We start from the raw sequence: 21487 nt of genomic DNA, 5'->3' as shown, positions 1-21487 counted from the left end.
AACAACAAGGACAACAACAACAAGAACAACAGCAAGAACAACAAGAACAACAAGAACAACAAGAACAACGAGAACAACAAGAACAACAAGAACAACAAGAACAACAACAACAATAACAACAACAAGAACAACAAGAACAAGAAGAACAACAAGAACAACAAGAGCAACAAGAACAACAAGAGCAACAAGAACAACCGGAACAACAAGAACAACAAGAACAACAAGAACAACAAGAACAACAAGAACAACAAGAACAACAAGGACAACAACAACAACAACAACAACAAGAACAACAAGAACAACATGACCAGCAAGAACAACAAGAACAACAACAACAAGAACAACAAGAGCAACATTAACAACAAAAACAACAAGAACAACAAGAACAACAAGAACAACAAGAACAACAAGAACAACAAGAACAACAAGAACAACAAGAACAACAAGAACAACAACAACAAGAAGAACAACAAGAACAACGAGAACAACGAGACCAAGAACAACAACAACAACAACAACAAAAAGAACAACAACAACATAAACAACAAGAACATCAACAACCAGAACAACAACAGCAACAACAGCAACAAGAGCAACAAGAGCAACAAGAGCAACAAGAGCAACAAGAGCAACAAGAGCAACAAGAACAACAAGAACAACAAGAACAACAACAACAACAACTAGAACAACAAGAACAACAAGAACACCAAGAACAACAAGAACAACAAGATCAACAAGAACAACAAGAACAACAAGAAGGAGAACAAGAACAACAAGAACAACAAGAAGAACAACAAGAACACCAACAAGAACAACAACAACAACAACTAGAACAACAAGAACAACAAGAACAACAAGAACACCAAGAACAACAAGAACAACAAGAACAAGATCAACAACAACATGAACAACAAGAACATCAACAACCAGAACAACAAGAACAACAACAGCAACAAGAGCAACAAAAGCAACAAGAGCAACAAGAACGACAAGAGCAACATGAACAACAAGATCAACAAGAGCAACAAGAGCAACAAGAACAACAAGAACAACAAGAACAACAAGAACAACAAGAACAACAAGAACAACAAGAACAAGAACGGCAAGAAAAACAACAAAAACAACAACAAAAATAAGAACAACAACAACAAGAAGAACAACAACATGAACAACCGGAACAGCAAGAACAACAAGAACAACCAGAACAACAACAACAAGAACAACTAGAAAAACAACAACAAGAACAACAAGAACAACAAGAACAGCAAGAACAACTAGAACAACAAGGACAACAAGACAGCATGAACAGCAAGAACAACAAGAACAACAAGAACAACAAGAACAACAAGAACAACAAGAACAACAAGAACAACCAGAACAACAACAACAAGGACCACTAGAACAACAACTAGAAGAACAACAAGAACAACATGAACAACAAGAACAACAAGAACAACAAGAACAACAAGAACAACAAGAACAACAAGAACAACAAGAACAACAAGAACAACAAGAACAACAAGAACAACAAGAACAACAAGAACAACAAGAACAACAAGAACAACAAGAACAACAAGAACAACAAGAACAACAAGAACAACAAGAACAACAAGAACAACAAGAACAACAAGAACAACAAGAACAACGAGAACAACGAGAACAACAAGAACAACAAGAAAAACAAGAAAAACAAGAACAAGAACAACAACATCAACCAGAACAACAACAACATGAACAACAAGAACAACAACAGCAACAACAACAACAAGGACAACAAGAACAACAAGAACAAAAAGAACAACAAGAACAACGAGAACAACGAGAACAACGAGAACAACAACAACAACAACAACTAGAACAACAAGAACAACAAGAACACCAAGAACAACAAGAACAACAAGAACAACAAGAACAACAAGAACAACAAGAACAACAAGAACAACAAGAACAACAAGAACAACAAGAACAACAAGAACAACAAGAACAACAAGAACAACAAGAACAACAACAACATGAACAACAAGAACATCAATAATCAGAACAACAAGAACAACAACAGCAACAAGAGCAACAAGAGCAACAAGAGCAACAAGAGCAACAAGAGCAACAAGAAAAACAAGAACAGCAAGATCAACAAGAACAAGAACAGCAAGAACAACAAGAACAACAAGAACAACAAGAACAACAAGAACAACAAGAACAACAAGAACAACAAGAACAACAAGAACAACAAGAACAACAAGAACAAAAAGAACAACAAGAACAACGAGAACAACGAGAACAACGAGAACAACAACAACAACAACAACAACTAGAACAACAAGAACAACAAGAACACCAAGAACAACAAGAACAACAAGAACAACAAGAGCAACAAGAACAACAAGAACAACAAGAACAACAAGAACAACAAGAACAACAAGAACAACAAGAACAACAAGAGCAACAAGAACAACAAGAACAACAAGAACAACAAGAACAACAAGAACAACAAGAACAACAAGAACAACAAGAGCAACAAGAACAACAAGAACAACACGGACAACAACAACAACAACAACAGCAACAACAACAACAACAAGAACATCAAGAACAACAAGAGCAACAAGAACAAGAACAGCAAGAACAACAACAACAAGAAGAACAACAAAAACGAGAACAACAACAACAACAAGAACAACAAGAACAACAACAACAACAGGAACGACAAGAACAACAAGAACAACAAGAACAACAAGAACAACAAGAGCAACAAGAACAGCAAGAACAACAACAACAACAACAACAGGAACAACAACAGCAAGAACAACAAGAACAACAAGAACAACAAGAGCAACAAGAACAACAAGAACAAGAACAACATCATCTACCAGAACCACAACAACATGAACAGCAAGAACAAGAACAACAACAACAACAACAAGAACAACGGGAACAACAACAGCAAGAACAACAAGGACAAAAAGAATAACAAGAACAACAAGAACAACAAGAACAACAAGAACAACAAGAGCAACAAGACCAACAAGAGCAACAAGAACAACAAGAACAACAAGAACAACAAGAACAACAAGAACAACAAGAACAACAAGAACAACAAGAACAACAAGAACAACAAGAACAACAAGAACAACAAGAACAACAAGAACAACAAGAACAACAAGAACAACAAGAACAACAAGAACAACAAGAACAACGAGAACAACAAGAGCAACAAGACCAACAAGAGCAACAAGAACAACAAGAACAGAAAGAACAACAAGGACAACAAGAACGAGAACAGCAAGAGCAACAACAACAAGAACCACATGAACAACAACAACAAGAACAACAAGAACAACAACAACAACTGGAACAACAAGAACCACAACGACAAGAACAACAACAACAAGAACAACAAAAACAAGAACAACAAGAACAACAACAACAAGAACAACAAGAGCAACAAGAACAACAAGAGCAACAAGAACAACAAGCACAACAAGAACAACAAGGACAACAACAACAAGAACAACAAGGACAACAACAACAACAAGGACAACTAGAACAACAACAAGAAGAACAACAAGAACAACAAGAACAACAAGAACAACAAGAACAACATGAACAGCAAAAACAACAAGAACAACAAGAACAACAAGAACAACAAGAACAACAAGAACAACAAGAACAACATGAACAGCAAAAACAACAAGAACAACAAGAACAACAACAAGATCAACAAGAACAAGTACAACAAGATCAACAAGAACAACAAGAACAAGTACGTCAAGATCAACAAGAACAACAGCAACATGAACAACAAGAAAAACAAGAACAACAAGAACAACAAGAACAACAAGAACAACAAGAACAACAAGAGCAACAAGAACAACAAGAGCAACAAGAACAACAAGAACAACAAGAACAACAAGAACAACAAGAACAACAAGAACAACAAGGACAACAACAACAATAACAACAACAAGAGCAACAAGAACAGCGAGAGCAACAACAAGAACAACAAGAACAACAAGAACAACAACAACATGAACAACAAGAACAACAACAGCAACAAGAGCAACAAAAGCAACAAGAGCAACAAGAACGACAAGAACAACAAGAACAACAAGATCAACAAGAGCAACAAGAGCAACAAGAACAACAAGAACAACAAGAACAACAAGAACAACAAGATCAACAAGAGCAACAAGAGCAACAAGAACAACAAGAACAACAAGAACAACAAGAACAACAAGAACGGCAAGGACAACAACAACAACAACAACAACAACAAGAACAGAAAGAACAACAAGGACAACAAGAACAAGAACAGCAAGAGCAACAACAACAAGAACCACATGAACAACAACAACAAGAACAACAAGAACAACAACAACAACACGAACAACAAGAACCACAACGACAAGAACAACAACATCAAGCACAACAAAAACAAGAACAACAAGAACAACAACAAGAACAACAAGAGCAACAAGAGCAACAACAACAACAAGATCAACAAGAACAACAAGAACAACAAGAACAACAAGGACAACAAGGACAACAACAACAACGAGGACAACTAGAACAACAACAAGAAGAACAACAAGAACAACATGAACAGCAAAAACAACAAGAACAACAAGAACAACAAGAACAACAAGAACAACAAGAACAACAAGAACAACAAGAACAACAAGAACAACAAGAACAACAAGAACATCAAGAACAACAAGAACAACAACAACAACAACAACAATAACAACAACAAGAACAACAAGAACAAGAAGAACAAGAAGAACAACAAGAACAACAAGAGCAACAAGAACAACAAGAACAACAAGAACAACCGGAACAACAAGAACAACAAGAACAAGAACAACAAGAACAACAACAAGAACAACAACAACAACAACAAGAACAACAAAAACAACAAGAACAACAAGAACAACAAGAACAACAAGAACAACAAGAACAACAAGAACAACAAGAACAACAAGAACAACAAGAACAACAAGAACAACAAGAACAACAAGAACAACAAGAACAACAAGAACAACAAGAACAACAAGAACAACAAGAACAACAAGAACAACAAGAACAACAAGAACAACAAGAACAACAAGAACAACAAGAACAACAAGAACAACAAGAACAACAAGAACAACAAGAACAACAAGAACAACAAGAACAACAAGAACAACAAGAACAACAAGAACAACAAGAACAACAAGAACAACAAGAACAACAAGAACAACAAGAACAACAAGAACAACAAGAACAACAAGAACAACAAGAACAACAAGGACAACAACAACAACAACAACAACAAGAACATCAAGAACAACATGACCAGCAAGAACAACAAGAACAACAAGAACAAGAACAACAAGAACAACAGGAACAACAAGAACAACAAGAACAACAAGAACAACCAGAACAACAACAACAAGGACAACTAGAACAACAACAAGAAGAACAACAAGAACAACATTAACAACAAGAACAACAAGAACAACAAGATCAACAAGAACAACAAGAACAACAAGAACAACAAGAACAACAAGAACAACAAGAACAACAAGAACAACAAGGACAACAAGAACAACAAGAACAACAAGAACAACAAGAACAACAAGAACAACGAGAACAACGAGAACAACGAGAACAACGAGAACAACGAGAACAACGAGAACAACGAGAACAACGAGAACCACAAGAACAACAAGAACAACAAGAACAACAAGAACACCAAGAACAACAAGAGCAACAAGAACAACAAGAGCAACAAGAGCAACAAGAACAACAAGATCAACAAGAACAACAAGAACAACAAGAACAACAAGAACAACAAGAACAACAAGAACAACAAGAACAACAAGAACAACAAGAACAACAAGAACAACAAGAACATCAAGAACAACAAGAACAACAACAACAACAACAACAATAACAACAACAAGAACAACAAGAACAAGAAGAACAAGAAGAACAACAAGAACAACAAGAGCAACAAGAACAACAAGAACAACAAGAACAACCGGAACAACAAGAACAACAAGAACAAGAACAACAAGAACAACAACAAGAACAACAACAACAACAACAAGAACAACAAAAACAACAAGAACAACAAGAACAACAAGAACAACAAGAACAACAAGAACAACAAGAACAACAAGAACAACAAGAACAACAAGAACAACAAGAACAACAAGAACAACAAGAACAACAAGAACAACAAGAACAACAAGAACAACAAGAACAACAAGAACAACAAGAACAACAAGAACAACAAGAACAACAAGAACAACAAGAACAACAAGAACAACAAGAACAACAAGAACAACAAGAACAACAAGAACAACAAGAACAACAAGAACAACAAGAACAACAAGAACAACAAGAACAACAAGAACAACAAGAACAACAAGAACAACAAGAACAACAAGAACAACAAGAACAACAAGAACAACAAGAACAACAAGGACAACAACAACAACAACAACAACAAGAACATCAAGAACAACATGACCAGCAAGAACAACAAGAACAACAAGAACAAGAACAACAAGAACAACAGGAACAACAAGAACAACAAGAACAACAAGAACAACCAGAACAACAACAACAAGGACAACTAGAACAACAACAAGAAGAACAACAAGAACAACATTAACAACAAGAACAACAAGAACAACAAGATCAACAAGAACAACAAGAACAACAAGAACAACAAGAACAACAAGAACAACAAGAACAACAAGAACAACAAGGACAACAAGAACAACAAGAACAACAAGAACAACAAGAACAACAAGAACAACGAGAACAACGAGAACAACGAGAACAACGAGAACAACGAGAACAACGAGAACAACGAGAACCACAAGAACAACAAGAACAACAAGAACAACAAGAACACCAAGAACAACAAGAGCAACAAGAACAACAAGAGCAACAAGAGCAACAAGAACAACAAGATCAACAAGAACAACAAGAACAACAAGAACAACAAGAACAACAAGAACAACAAGAACAACAAGAACTACAACAATAACAAGGACAACAACTACAACTACAACAAGAACAGCAAGAACAACAACAACAACAAGAACAACAACAGGATCAACAACAACAACAAGAACAACAAAAACAACAACTACAACAAGAACAGCAAGAACAACAACAACAACAAGAACAACAAGAACAGAAAGAACAACAAGGACAACAAGAACGAGAACAGCAAGAGCAACGACAACAAGAACCACATGAACAACAACAACAAGAACAACAAGAACAACAACAACAACAGGAACAACAAGAACCACAACGACAAGAACAACAACAACAAGAACAACAAAAACAAGAACAACAAGAACAACAACAAGAACAACAATAGCAACAAGAACAACAAGAGCAACAAGAACAACAAGCACACCAAGAACAACAAGGACAACAACAACAAGAACAACAAGGACAACAACAACAACAAGGACAACTAGAACAACAAGAACAACAAGATCAACAACGACATGAACAACAAGAACATCAACAACCAGAACAACAAGAACAACAACAGCAACAAGAGCAACAAATGCAACAAGAGCAACAAGAACGACAAGAACAACAAGAACAACATGATCAACAAGAGCAACAAGAGCAACAAGAACAACAAGAACAACAAGAACAACAAGAACAACAAGAACAAGAACAGCAAGAAAAACAACAAAAACAACAACAAAAATAAGAACAACAACAACAACAACAAGAACAACAACATGAACAACCGGAACAACAAGAACAACCACAACAACAACAAGAACAACTAGAACAACAACAACAAGAACAACAAGAACAACAAGAACAACAAGAACAACTAGAACAACAAGGACAACAAGACAACATGAACAGCAAGAACAACAAGAACAACAACAACAAGGACAACTAGAACTACAAGAACAACAAGAACAACAAGAACAACGAGAACAACGAGAACAACGAGAACAACGAGAACAACGAGAACAACGAGAACAACGAGAACAACGAGAACAACGAGAACAACGAGAACAACGAGAACAACGAGAACAACAAGAACAACCAGAACAGCAACAAGAACAACCAGAACAGCAAGAAGAACAACCAGAACAGCAAGAAGAACAACAAGAACAACAAGAACAACAAGAACAACAAGAACAACAAGAACAACAAGATCAACAAAAACAACAAGAACAACAAGAACAACAAGAACAACAAGAACAACAAGAACACCAAGAACAACAAGAACAACAAGAACGTCAAGAACAACAAGATCAACAAGACCAAGAACAACAACAACAACAACAACAAGAACAACAACAACAACAAGAACAACAAGAACAACAAGAACAACAAGAACAACAAGGACAACAACAACAACAACAACAACAACAACAACAACAAGAACAACAAGAACAACATGAACAGAAAGAACAACAAGAACAACATGAACAGAAAGAACAGCAAGAACAACAAGAACAACAAGAACAACAAGAACAACAAGAACAAGAACAGGAAGAACAACAACAACAAGAAGAACAACAAAAACAAGAGCTACAACAAGAACAACACGAACAACAACAAGAACAACAACAACAACAACACGAACAACAACAAGAACAACAACAATAACAAGAACAACAAGAACAACAAGAACAACAAGAACAACAAGAACAACAAGATCAACAAGAACAACAAGAACAACAAGAAGGAGAACAAGAACAACAAGAACAACAAGAAGAACAACAAGAACACCAACAAGAACAACAACAACAACAACTAGAACAACAAGAACAACAAGAACATCAAGAACAACAAGAACAACAAGAACAACAAGATCAACAACAACATGAACAACAAGAACATCAACAACCAGAACAACAAGAACAACAACAGCAACAAGAGCAACAAAAGCAACAAGAGCAACAAGAACGACAAGAGCAACAAGAACAACAAGATCAACAAGAGCAACAAGAGCAACAAGAACAACAAGAACAACAAGAACAACAAGAACAACAAGAACAACAAGAACAAGAACAGCAAGAAATACAACAAAAACAACAACAAAAATAAGAACAACAACAACAACAAGAACAACAACATGATCAACCGGAACAACAAGAACAACAAGAACAACCAGAACAACAACAACAAGAACAACTAGAACAACAACAACAAGAACAGCAAGAACAACAAGAACAGCAAGAACAACTAGAACAACAAGGACAACAAGACAACATGAACAGCAAGAACAACAAGAACAACAAGAACAACAAGAACAACAAGAACAACCAGAACAACAACAACAAGGACCACTAGAACAACAACAAGAAGAACAACAAGAACAACATGAACAACAAGAACAACAAGAACAACAAGAACAACAAGAACAACAAGAACAACAAGAACAACAAGAACAACAAGAACAACAAGAACAACAAGAACAACAAGAACAACAAGAACAACAAGAACAACAAGAACAACAAGAACAACAAGAGCAACAAGAACAACAAGAACAACAAGAACAACAAGAACAGCAAGAGCAACAACAACAAGAACCACATGAACAACAACAACAAGAACAACAAGAACAACAGCAACAACAGGAACAACAAGAACCACAACGACAAGAACAACAACATCAAGCACAACAAAAACAAGAACAACAAGAACAACAACAAGAACAACAAGAGCAACAAGAACAACAAGAGCAACAAGAGCAACAACAACAACAAGATCAACAAGAACAACAAGAACAACAAGAACAACAAGGACAACAAGGACAACAACAACAACAACAACAACAACAACAAGAACAACAAGAACAACATGACCAGCAAGAACAACAAGAACAACAAGAACAAGAACAGCAAGAAAAACAACAACAACGACAACAAAAATAAGAACAACAACAACAACAAGAACAACAACATGAACAACCGGAACAACAAGAACAACAAGAACAACCAGAACAACAACAACAAGAACAACTACCACAACAACAACAAGAACAACAAGAACAACTAGAACAACAAGGACAACAAGACAACATGAACAGCAAGAACAACAAGAACAAGAACAACAAGAACAACCTGAACAACAACAACAAGGACAACTAGAACAACAACAAGAAGAACAACAAGAACAACAAGAACAACAAGAACAACAAGAACAACAAGAACAACAAGAACAACAAGAACAACAAGAACAACAAGAACAACAAGAACAACAAGAACAACAAGAACAACAAGAACAACAAGGACAACAAGGACAACAACAACAACAACAACAACAACAACAACAAGAACAACAAGAACAACATGACCAGCAAGAACAACAAGAACAACAAGAACAAGAACAGCAAGAAAAACAACAACAACGACAACAAAAATAAGAACAACAACAACAACAAGAACAACAACATGAACAACCGGAACAACAAGAACAACAAGAACAACCAGAACAACAACAACAAGAACAACTAGCACAACAACAACAAGAACAACAAGAACAACTAGAACAACAAGGACAACAAGACAACATGAACAGCAAGAACAACAAGAACAAGAACAACGAGAACAACAGGAACAACAAGAACAGAAAGAACAACAAGAACAACAAGAACGAGAACAGCAAGAGCAACAACAACAAGAACCACATGAACAACAACAACAAGAACAACAAGAACAACAACAACAACAGGAACAACAAGAACCACAACGACAAGAACAACAACAACAAGAACAACAAAAACAAGAACAACAAGAACAACAACAAGAACAACAAGAGCAACAAGAACAACAAGAGCAACAAGAACAATAAGCACAACAAGAACAACAAGGACGACAACAACAAGAACAACAAGGACAACAACAACAACAAGGACAACTAGAACAACAACAAGAAGAACAACAAGAACAACAAGAACAACAAGAACAACAAGGACAACAAGAACAACAAGAACAACAAGAACAACAAGAACAACAAGAACAACAAGAACAACAAGAACAACAAGAACAACAAGAACAACAAGAACAACAAGGACAACAACAACAACAACAACAAGAACAACAAAAACAACATGACCAGCAAGAACAACAAGAACAACAAGAACAAGAACAGCAAGAAAAACAACAAAAACAACAACAAAAATAAGAACAACAACAACAACAAGAACAACAACATGAACAACCGGAACAACAAGAACAACAAGAACAACCAGAACAACAACAACAAGAACAACTAGAACAACAACAACAAGAACAACAAGAACAACAAGAACAACTAGAACAACAAGGACAACAAGACAACATGAACAGCAAGAACAACAAGAACAACAAGAACCACCGGAACAACAAGAACAACAAGAACAACAAGAACAACCAGAACAACAACAACAAGGACAACTAGAACAACAACAAGAAGAACAACAAGAACAACATGAACAACAAGAACAACAAGAACAACAAGAACAACAAGAACAACAAGAACAACAAGAACAACAAGAACAACAAGAACAACAAGAACAACAAGAACAACAAGAACAACAAGAACAACAAGAGCAACAATAACAACAAGAACAACAAGAACAACAAGAACAACAAGAACAACAAGAACAACAAGAACAACAAGAACAACGAGAACAACGAGAACAACGAGAACAACGAGAACAACGAGAACAACGAGAACAACGAGAACAACGAGAACAACGAGAACAACGAGAACAACGAGAACAACAATAATAACAAGAACAACAAGAACAACAAGAACAAGAACAACAACATCTACCAGAACCACAACAACATGAACAGCAAGAACAAGAACAACAACAACAACAAGAACAACAACAACAAGAGCAACGTGAACAACAACAGCAAGAACAACAAGGACAGAAAGAATAACAAGAACAAGAAGAACAACAAGAAGAACAAGTGCAACAAGAGCAACAAGAACAACAAGAACAACAAGAACAACAAGAGCAACAAGAGCAAGAACAACAACATCAACCAGAACAACAACAACATGAACAACAAGAACAACAACAGCAACAACAGCAACAAGGACAACAAGAGCAACAAGAACAACAAGAACAAGAACAACCACATCTACCAGAACCACAACAACATGAACAGCAAGAACAAGAACAACAACAACAACAACAAGAACAGCAACAACAAGAACAACGTGAACAACAACAGCAAGAACAACAAGGACAAAAAGAATAACAAGAACAAGAAGAACAACAAGAAGAACAAGAGCAACAAGAACAACAAGAACAACAAGAACAACAACAACAACAAGGAAAGCAAGAACAAGAACAACAACATCAACCAGAACAACAACAACATGAACAACAAGAACAACAACAGCAACAACAACAACAAGGACAACAAGAACAACAAGAACAAAAAGAACAACAAGAACAACGAGAACAACGAGAACAACAACAAGAACAACAACAACAACAACAACAACAACAACTAGAACAACAAGAACAACAAGAACGCCAAGAACAACAAGAACAACAAGAACAACAAGAACAACAAGAACAACAAGAACATCAAGAACAACAAGAACAACAAGTCCAAGAACAACAACAACAACAACAACAAGAACAAAAAGAACAACAACAACATAAACAACAAGAACATCGACAACCAGAACAACAACAGCAACAACAGCAACAAGAGCAACAAGAGCAACAAGAGCAACAAGAGCAACAAGAGCAACAAGAACAACATGAACAACAAGAACAAGAACAACAACAACAACAACAACTAGAACAACAAGAACAACAAGAACACCAAGAACAACAAGAACAACAAGATCAACAAGAACAACAAGAACAACAACAAGAACAACAAGAAGAACAACAAGAACAACAACAAGAACAACAACAACAACAACTAGAACAACAAGAACAACAAGAGCAACAAGAGCAACAAGAGCAACAAGAGCAACAAGAACAACAAGAACAACAAGAACAACAAGAACAAGAACAGCAAGAAAAACAACAAAAACAACAACAAAAATAAGAACAACAACAACAACAAGAACAACAACATGAACAACCGGAACAACAAGAACAACCAGAACAACAACAACAAGAACAACTAGAACAACAACAACAAGAACAACAAGAACAACAAGAACAACAAGAACAACTAGAACAACAAGGACAACAAGACAACATGAACCGCAAGAACAACAAGAACAACAACAACAAGGACAACTAGAACAACAAGAACAACAAGAACAACAAGAACAACGAGAACAACGAGAACAACGAGAACAACGAGAACAACGAGAACAACGAGAACAACGAGAACAACGAGAACAACGAGAACAACGAGAACAACAAGAACAACCAGAACTGCAACAAGAACAACCAGAACAGCAAGAAGAACAACCAGAACAGCAAGAAGAACAACAAGAACAACAAGATCAACAAGAACAACAAGAACAACAAGAACAACAAGAACAACAAGAACAACAAGAACAACAAGATCAACAAAAACAACAAGAACAACAAGAACAACAAGAACAACAAGAACAACAAGAACAACAAGAACACCAAGAACAACAAGAACAACAAGAACGACAAGAACAGAAAGAACAGCAAGAACAACAAGAACAACAAGAACAACAAGAACAACAAGAACAACAAGAGCAAGAACAGGAAGAACAACAACAACAACAAGAACAACAAAAACAAGAACAACAACAAGAACAACACGAACAACAACAAGAACAACAACAACAACAAGAACAACAAGAACAACAAGAACAACAAGAACAACAAGAACAACAAGAACAACAAGAACAACAAGAACAACAAGAACAACAAGAACAACAAGAACAACAAGAACAGCAAGAGCAACAAGAACAACAAGAACAACAAGAACAACAAGAACAACAAGAACAACAAGAACAACAAGAACAACAAGAACAACAAGAACAACAAGAACAACAAGAACAACAAGAACAAGAAGAACGGCAAGGACAACAACAACAACAACAACAACAACAACAACAAGAACAGAAAGAACAACAAGGACAACAAGAACAAGAACAGCAAGAGCAACAACAACAAGAACCACATGAACAACAACAACAAGAACAACAAGAACAACAACAACAACAGGAACAACAAGAACCACAACGACAAGAACAACAACATCAAGAACAACAAAAACAAGAACAACAAGATCAACAACAAGAACAACAAGAGCAACAAGAGCAACAAGAACAACAAGATCAACAAGAACAACAAGGACAACAACAACAAGAACAACAAGGACAACAACAACAAGAACAACAGCAAGAACAACACGAACGACAACAAGAACAACATGAACAGAAAGAACAGCAAGAACAACAAGAACAACAAGAACAACAAGAACAACAAGAGCAACAAGAACAAGAACAGCAAGAACAACAACAACAAGAACAGCAAGAACAACAACAACATCATCAACCAGAACAACAACAACATGAACAACAAGGACAACAACAACAACAACAACAACAAGAACAACAAGAACAACATGAACAGCAAGAACAGCAAGAACAACAAGAACAACAAGAACAACAAGAACAACAAGAACAAGAACAGCAAGAACAACAAGAACAACAAGAACAACAAGAAAAACAAGAACAACAAGAACAACAAGAACAACAAGAACAACAAGAACAACAAGAACAACAAGAACAACAAGAACAACAAGAACAACAAGAACAACAAGAACAACAAGAACAACAAGAGCAACAAGAACAACAAGAACAACAAGGACAACAACAACAACAACAACAGCAACAACAACAACAACAAGAACATCAAGAACAACAAGAGCAACAAGAACAAGAACAGCAAGAACAACAACAACAAGAAGAAGAACAACAAAAACAAGAACAACAACAACAACAAGAACAACAAGAACAACAACAACAACAGGAACGACAAGAACAACAAGAACAACAAGAGCAACAAGAACAACAAGAGCAACAAGAACAGCAAGAACAACAACAACAACAACAACAACAAGAACAACAGGAACAACAACAGCAAGAACAACAAGAACAACAAGAACAACAAGAGCAACAAGAACAACAAGAACAAGAACAACATCATCTACCAGAACCACAACAACATGAACAGCAAGAACAAGAACAACAACAACAACAACAAGAACAACGGGAACAACAACAGCAAGAACAACAAGGACAAAAAGAATAACAAGAACAACAAGAACAACAAGAACAACAAGAGCAACAAGAGCAACAATAACAACAAGAACAACAAGAACAACAAGAACAACAAGAAAAACAAGAACAAGAACAACAACATCAACCAGAACAACAACAACAAGAACAACAAGAACAACAAGAACAACAAGATCAACAACAACATGAACAACAAGAACATCAACAACCAGAACAACAAGAACAACAACAGCAACAAGAGCAACAAAAGCAACAAGAGCAACAAGAACGACAAGAACAACAAGAACAACAAGATCAACAAGAACAACAAGAACAACAAGAACAAGAAGAACAACAAGGACAACAACAACAACAACAAGAAGAACAACAAGAACAACATGAACAGCAAGAACAGCAAGAACAACAAGAACAACAAGAACAACAAGAACACCAAGAACAACAAGAACAACAAGAACATCAAGAACAACAAGAACAACAAGACCAAGAAGAACAACAACAAGAACAAAAAGAACAACAACAACATGAACAACATGAACATCAACAACCAGAACAACAACAGCAACAACAGCAACAAGAGCAACAAGAGCAACAAGAGCAACAAGAGCAACAAGAGCAACAAGAGCAACAAGAGCAACAAGAACAACAAGAACAACAAGATCAACAAGAACATCAAGAACAACAAGAACCACAAGAACAACAAGAACAAGAACAGCAAGAACAACAACAAGAACAACAAGAACAACAAGAACAACAAGAACAACAAGAACAACAAGAACAACAAGAACAACAAGAACAACAAGAACAACAAGAACAACAAGAACAACAAGAACAACAAGAACAACAAGAACAACAAGAACAACAAGAACAACAAGAACAACAAGAACAACAAGGACAACAACAACAACAACAACAAGAACAACAAGAACAACATGAACAGCAAGAACAGCAAGAACAACAAGAACAACAAGAACAACAAGAACAACAAGAACAACAAGAACAACAAGAACAACAAGAACAACAAGAACAACAAGAACAACAAGAACAACAAGAACAACAAGAACAACAAGAACAACAAGAACAACAAGGACAACAACAACAACAACAAGAAGAACAACAAGAACAACATGAACAGAAAGAACAGCAAGAACAACAAGAACAACAAGAACAACACGAACAACAAGAACAACAAGAGCAAGAACAGGAAGAACAACAACAACAACAAGAACAACAAAAACAAGAACAACAACAAGAACAACACGAACAACAACAAGAACAACAACAACAACAAGAACAACAAGAACAACAAGAACAACAAGAACAACAACAACAACAAGAACAACAAGGACAACAACAACAAGAACAACAGCAAGAACAACACGAACGACAACAAGAACAACAACAACAAGAACAACATGAACAGAAAGAACAGCAAGAACAACAAGAACAACAAGAACATCAAGAACAACAAGAGCAACAAGAACAAGAACAGCAAGAACAACAACAACAAGAACAGCAAGAACAACAACAACATCATCAACCAGAACAACAACAACATGAACAACAAGAACAACAACAGCAACAACAACAACAAGGACAACAAGAACAACAAGAACAAAAAGAACAACAAGAACAACGAGAACAACGAGAACAACGAGAACATCGAGAACAACAACAACAACAGCAACTAGAACAACAAGAACAGCAAGAACACCAAGAACAACAAGAACAACAAGAACATCAAGAACAACAAGAACAACAAAACCAAGAACAACAACAACAACAAGAACAAAAAGAACAACAACAACATGATCAACAAGAACATCAACAACCAGAACAACAACAGCAACAAGAGCAACAAGAGCCACAAGAGCAACAAGAGCAACAAGAGCAACAAGAGCAACAAGAGCAACAAGAGCAACAAGAACAACAAGAACAACAAGATCAACAAGAACAACAAGAACAACAAGAACCACAAGAACAACAAGAACAAGAACAGCAAGAACAACAACAACAACAACAACAAGAACAACAAGAACAACAAGAACAACAAGAGCAACAAGAACAAGAACAGCAAGAACAACAACAACAAGAACAGCAAGAACAACAACAACAACATCAACCAGAACAACAACAACATGAACAACAAGAACAACAACAGCAACAACAACAACAAGGACAACAAGAACAACAAGAACAAAAAGAACAACAAGAACAACGAGAACAACGAGAACAACGAGAACAACGAGAACAACAACAACAACAACAACAACTAGAACAACAAGAACAGCAAGAACACCAAGAACAACAAGAACAACAAGAACATCAAGAACAACAAGAACAACAAGACCAAGAACAACAACAACAACAACAACAACAAAAAGAACAACAACAACATGAACAACAAGAACATCAACAACCAGAACAACAACAGCAACAAGAGCAACAAGAGCAACAAGAGCAAGAAGAGCAACAAGAGCAACAAGAGCAACAAGAGCAACAAGAGCAACAAGAGCAACAAGAGCAACAAGAACAACGAGAACAACAAGATCAACAAGAACAACAAGAACAACAAGAACCACAAGAACAACAAGAACAAGAACAGCAAGAACAACAACAACAACAACAAGAACAACAAGAACAACAAGAACAACAAGAACAACAAGAACAACAAGAACAACAAGAACAACAAGAACAACAAGAACAACAAGAACAACAAGAACAACAAGAACAACAAGAACAACAAGAACAACAAGAACAACAAGAACAACAAGAACAACAAGAACAAGAACAGGAAGAACAACAACAACAACAAGAACAACAAAAACAAGAACAACAAGAACAACAAGAACAACAAGAACAACAAGAACAACAAGAACAACAAGAACAACAAGAACAACAAGAACAACAAGAACAACAAGAACAACAAGAACAACAAGAACAACAAGAACAACAAGAACAACAAGAACAACAAGAACAACAAGAACAACAAGAACAACAAGAACAACAAGAACAACAAGAACAACAAGAACAAGAACAACAAGAACAACAACAAGAACAACAAGAACAACAAGAACAACAAGAACAACAAGAACAACAAGAACAACAAGAACAACAAGGACAACAACAACAAGAACAACAAGAACAACAAGAACAACAAGAACAACGAGAACAACAAGAACAACAAGAACAACAAGAACAACAACAACAACAATAAGAACAACAAGAACAAGAAGAACAAGAAGAACAAGAAGAACAAGAAGAACAACAAGAACAACAAGAGCAACAAGAACAACAAGAGCAACAAGAACAACCGGAACAACAAGAACAACAAGAACAAGAACAACAAGAACAACAAGAACAACAACAAGAACAACAAGAACAACAAGAACAACAAGAACAACAAGAACAACAAGAACAACAAGAACAACAACAAGATCAACAAGAACAAGTACAACAAGATCAACAAGAACAACAAGAACAAGTACAACAAGATCAACAAGAACAAGTACAACAAGATCAACAAGAACAACAAGAACAAGTTCAACAAGATCAACAAGAACAACAGCAACATGAACAACAAGAAAAACAAGAACAACAAGAACAACAAGAGCAACAAGAACAACAAGAACAACAAGAACAACAAGAACAACAAGAACAACAAGAACAACAAGAACAACATGAACAACATGAACAACAAGAACAACAAGAACAGCAAGAACAACAAGAACAACAAGAACAACAAGGACAACAACAACAATAACAACAACAAGAACAACAAGAACAGCAAGAGCAACAACAAGAACAACAAGAACAACAAGAACAACAACAACATGAGCAACAAGAACAACAACAGCAACAAGAGCAACAAAAGCAACAAGAGCAACAAGAACGACAAGAACAAAAAGAACAACAAGACCAACAAGAGCAACAAGAGCAACAAGAACAACAAGAACAACAAGAACAAGAAGAACGGCAAGGACAACAACAACAACAACAACAACAAGAAGAACAGAAAGAACAACAAGGACAACAAGAACAAGAACAGCAAGAGCAACAACAACAAGAACCACATGAACAACAACAACAAGAACAACAACAACAACAGGAACAACAAGAACCACAACGACAAGAACAACAACATCAAGAACAACAAAAACAAGAACAACAAGATCAACAACAAGAACAACAAGAGCAACAAGAGCAACAGGAACAACAAGATCAACAAGAACAACAAGGACAACAACAACAAGAACAACAAGGACAACAACAACAAGAACAACAGCAAGAACAACAAGAACAACAAGAACAACAAGAACAACAAGAACAACGAGAACAACAAGAACAACAAGAACAACAAGAACAACAACAACAATAACAACAACAAGAACAACAAGAACAAGAAGAACAACAAGAACAACAAGAGCAACAAGAACAACAAGAGCAACAAGAACAACCGGAACAACAAGAACAACAAGAACAACAAGAACAACAAGAACAACAAGAACAACAAGAACAACAAGAACAACAAGAACAACAAGAACAACAAGAACAAAAAGAACAACAAGAACAACGAGAACAACGAGAACAACGAGAACAACAACGACAACAACAACAACTAGAACAACAAGAACAACAAGAACACCAAGAACAACAAGAACAACAAGAACAACAAGAGCAACAAGAACAACAAGAACAACAAGAACAACAAGAACAACAAGAACAACAAGAACAACAAGAACAACAAGAGCAACAAGAACAACAAGAACAACAAGAACAACAAGAACAACAAGAACAACAAGAACAACAAGAACAACAAGAGCAACAAGAACAACAAGAACAACACGGACAACAACAACAACAACAACAGCAACAACAACAACAACAAGAACATCAAGAACAACAAGAGCAACAAGAACAAGAACAGCAAGAACAACAACAACAAGAAGAACAACAAAAACGAGAACAACAACAACAACAAGAACAACAAGAACAACAACAACAACAGGAACGACAAGAACAACAAGAACAACAAGAACAACAAGAACAACAAGAGCAACAAGAACAGCAAGAACAACAACAACAACAACAACAGGAACAACAACAGCAAGAACAACAAGAACAACAAGAACAACAAGAGCAACAAGAACAACAAGAACAAGAACAACATCATCTACCAGAACCACAACAACATGAACAGCAAGAACAAGAACAACAACAACAACAACAAGAACAACGGGAACAACAACAGCAAGAACAACAAGGACAAAAAGAATAACAAGAACAACAAGAACAACAAGAACAACAAGAACAACAAGAGCAACAAGACCAACAAGAGCAACAAGAACAACAAGAACAACAAGAACAACAAGAACAACAAGAACAACAAGAACAACAAGAACAACAAGAACAACAAGAACAACAAGAACAACAAGAACAACAAGAACAACAAGAACAACAAGAACAACAAGAACAACAAGAACAACAAGAACAACGAGAACAACGAGAACAACAAGAACAACAAGAACAACAAGAACAACAAGAACAACAAGAACAACAAGAACAACAAGAACAACCAGAACAACAAGAACAACAAGAACAACAAGAACAACGAGAACAACGAGAACAACGAGAACAACGAGAACAACGAGAACAACGAGAACAACGAGAACAACAAGAACAACAAGACCAACAAGAACAACAAGAACAACAAGAACAACAAGGACAACAACAACAACAACAACAAGAACAACAAGAACATCATGACCAGCAAGAACAACAAGAACAACAAGAACAAGAACAGCAAGAAAAACAACAACAACGACAACAAAAATAAGAACAACAACAACAACAAGAACAACAACATGAACAACCGGAACAACAAGAACAACAAGAACAACCAGAACAACAACAACAAGAACAACTAGCACAACAACAACAAGAACAACAAGAACAACTAGAACAACAAGGACAACAAGACAACATGAACAGCAAGAACAACAAGAACAAGAACAACAAGAACATCCAGAACAACAACAACAAGGACAACTAGAACAACAACAAGAAGAACAACAAGAACAATATTAACAACAAGAACAACAAGAACAACAAGATCAACAAGAACAACAAGAACAACAAGAACAACAAGAACAACAAGAACAACAAGAACAACAAGAACAACAAGAACAACAAGAACAACAAGAACAACAAGAACAACAAGAACAACAAGAACAACAAGAACAACGAG

The sequence above is a fragment of the Megalopta genalis genome, unplaced genomic scaffold (assembly GCF_051020955.1).
Source record: "Megalopta genalis isolate 19385.01 unplaced genomic scaffold, iyMegGena1_principal scaffold0031, whole genome shotgun sequence".
Classification (NCBI taxonomy): domain Eukaryota; kingdom Metazoa; phylum Arthropoda; class Insecta; order Hymenoptera; family Halictidae; genus Megalopta; species Megalopta genalis.
The sequence above is the reverse complement of the archived record's forward strand: the minus strand, read 5'-3'. Positions refer to the sequence as shown.